The sequence below is a fragment of the Equus quagga genome, unplaced genomic scaffold, assembly GCF_021613505.1.
Source record: "Equus quagga isolate Etosha38 unplaced genomic scaffold, UCLA_HA_Equagga_1.0 HiC_scaffold_13849_RagTag, whole genome shotgun sequence".
In the NCBI taxonomy this organism is placed as follows: Eukaryota; Metazoa; Chordata; class Mammalia; order Perissodactyla; family Equidae; genus Equus; species Equus quagga.
In genome coordinates, this window is record NW_025792568.1 from 1,355 (window position 1) to 4,193 (window position 2,839).

Here is a 2,839-nt window from a genome sequence, read left to right on the forward strand (position 1 = left end):
GATGAGAACCTTGACCTGCATGGCCCCTGCTCTGCGGCTGGCCTGGGAGAGGCAGTCATCACAGCCAGGAAAGGAATGTCCTGAGGTGACTGGGGATCCCAGAGGGCCTCAGCTCCCCTCGTCCTTTTCCAGCGGAGCTCCTGCTCCATCAAGAGCAGCTGGACAGCCACTGTGCTGGGGTGGTCAAGGCGCTGAAGAAGGAGAGGCTGATGTTCCAGCAGTTCCAAGAAGAGGAAAACGTGAGGAGCAGAAACTTCCACCGCAAGATTTACGACGTGGAGCACGTCTTCTTGAACGCCACACAGAGCCAGAGGTGAGGGCCCTGGGAGCCTCCACCCCGGCCTCCGGCCCTAGAATCCCCGCCAGGTGGCTGCTCTCCAAGGAGTGGTCTCTCCCTGGGGATAAGAGGAAGGTTTTCCAGGCCCCGCAGCAACCTTCTTTTTTCAGATCACCTCTTCACAAGAGTCAGAGTCAAACCATGTGAGACATCTGGCTGGGGGCTGGGGCTGGGGGCTGGGGGGCTGGAGCTGAAACTGGGGGCTGCGGCTGGGGCCGGGGGCTGGGCACTGGGGACTGGTGGTGGGTGAGCAGCCAAACGGAAAACTGTGCACATGCTCAGAGTGCAGGGGTGCAAACGACGTGCCCCCAAATGTCCATGGTGAGAAAGGTCACTTCCATCAGGGGAAATCAGGAGGAGCTTCTTGCAGGAGGTCTCTGGGCCTGGGGTGGAGGAAGGTGGGGAGGGGGCAGAATTCTCCCATCAGAGAAGGAGCCCTGGCCAAGCTCGGCTGGAGGTGGGGATGTGCTCGGGCAGAGCAAGGGGTTCCAGGGAGGCTGTTCAGGATCGGATGGAGACTCTCGGGTGCCCAGAGAGGCCTCAGTCAGGTGACGGGGGCGGGGGGGGGGGGGGGGGGGAGCCCTCACAGGTGTCTGCACAGCAGTCAGATGCACAAGAGGCAGCTGGTTAGAATGGACTCGGATATAAAGAGGAAACTTGCAGTGCACAGGAGCCGCGTTGCTGGGAGTTAGAGAGAGAAAGCGTGCTGGAGCTGAGGAGAACCAGTAGGACCGGGGGACTCTTACCAGTTTGGTGGCAATGCCAGAAAGGAGAGGGGCGCCCTCCGATCCAGCACACTGAGAGTTCTACATTGTGTCTTGTGCATACTGGCATTTTGATCTTCCTTCTAATGCCCCTTTTTCTACCCAGACAAGATGGGCAGTGGTCCTGGTGGCCCCACAGCTGGGCACAGCATGTGGAGCTCCAGCAGCCTCCCAAGCTGCTGGCTCACATCCAGGTTACCCCTCTGTCCTCCCGTGTCCCCTAGGCTGGTCACCCTCAGCAGCACACTGCACCAGGAGCTGCTCATCCAAGTCAGCATCAGCCAGGTGTCCCTGCGCAGCTTCCGCCAAGTACTTGGAGGAGAGCCTGGGCAAGCTCTGCTACACCAACATTGAGTTCATCAAGCACTGCAGGTGAGAGCCAGCATCCGGGCTTTCTCTCCTGAGGGGTGGTCTTGTTTCCCCCTTAATTTCTTATTGTGACAAAATATACATAACATAAAGTTGTCCATTTTAACCATTTTTGGTGTCCAGTTCAGTGGCATTAAGTACATTCACATGGTTGTGCTACCATCACCATCACCATTTCCACAACTTTTTCATCTTCACGAACTGAAACTCCGAACCCCTTAAACACTAACTCCCCATTCTCCTCTCCCCCAACCCCTGGAAGCCACCATTCTACTTTCCGTCTCTATGAATTTGACTACAGTAGGCACCTCGTATAAGTGAATCATGCAATATTTGTCCTTTTGTGTCTGTCTTCTTTCACTTCGCATAACATCTTCAAGGTTCATCCAGGTTGTAGCATGTGTCAGCATTTCATTCCTTCTTAAGGCTGAATAATATTCTATTGTGTGTATATACTGCATTTTGCTTATCCATTAATCCATCGATGGATATTTGGGCTGTTTCCCTGCTTCTTTCCTTGAACTACCTGCATTCATTTTACCATGATCTTGAACACTTAATCTAAAGCCTTGTCAACCACACTATTTGAGATAAGTGGAAAGTTTCAGGTCTGATCCATGGCTTTTATTTCTTCTAAATTATTTTCAGATTGTTTTCAGAGGGAAGCAACATTTCTTCTGAAGAAATTGACTCACTGTGTCATCGACTGGAGAAGGAAACTGCCCGGATAGAGTTTGTTGAAAGCTTAATCATGATCAACATGGAGAAGATGGAGAGCGAGTACCTGGACCAGGTGAGTGAGCCCGGCCCCGCCCTCCAGCCAGGCTCCCAGGGCCCCCAGGTACAAGGCAGGCGCCTGGCTCATCGTCTGACGGGCCAGTCAAGACCCCTCTCCAACCGTTAATTGAGCCTTCCCCTCTGCTTCCAAAGCCCAAAAGTTCCAAATTGAGCCCCCCTCCTTTATTTCTTATATTCCTTTACAGGCCAATGATGTCATCAATAAATTTGACAGTAAATTCCATAACCTGTCTGCGGACCTTATTCTCTTAGAGAAAATCCAGCGTTTGCTCACAAATCTGCAGGTGAACATCCAGTGCGAGGTAGGACGGATTTGTTCTTCCTCTGGGAGATGTTTATTGCACACAGCTGCGCACCAGGCACTGTCCAAGGTGCTGGGATCCCGGTGTGGGCTCTGCGGGTGGGACCTGCACTCCAGCCAGGACGACAGAGGTTAAATCGTAGTAGCCTCTGACACTCACTGAGTTATTATGCACCATGCACCCTGCTACCTGACTTATTTTGATTAGCTGTGTTAGTCCTTGCAAGGCTGTGTGAAGCAAGTACTGTTTTTATCCCCGTTTTAGAGAGA

The 2,839-nt window shown here is 52.8% G+C and overlaps 1 long non-coding RNA gene across 1 annotated transcript; it reads left to right on the top strand.

Moving 5' to 3' along the window:
• Positions 1-204: 204 nt before the first annotated feature.
• Positions 205-2,570, top strand: LOC124231958 (uncharacterized). The gene is made up of 4 exons (XR_006886736.1): positions 205-313; positions 1,326-1,473; positions 2,119-2,263; positions 2,454-2,570. It is a non-coding gene; the product is annotated as an uncharacterized LOC124231958 (long non-coding RNA).
• Positions 2,571-2,839: the final 269 nt, after the last annotated feature.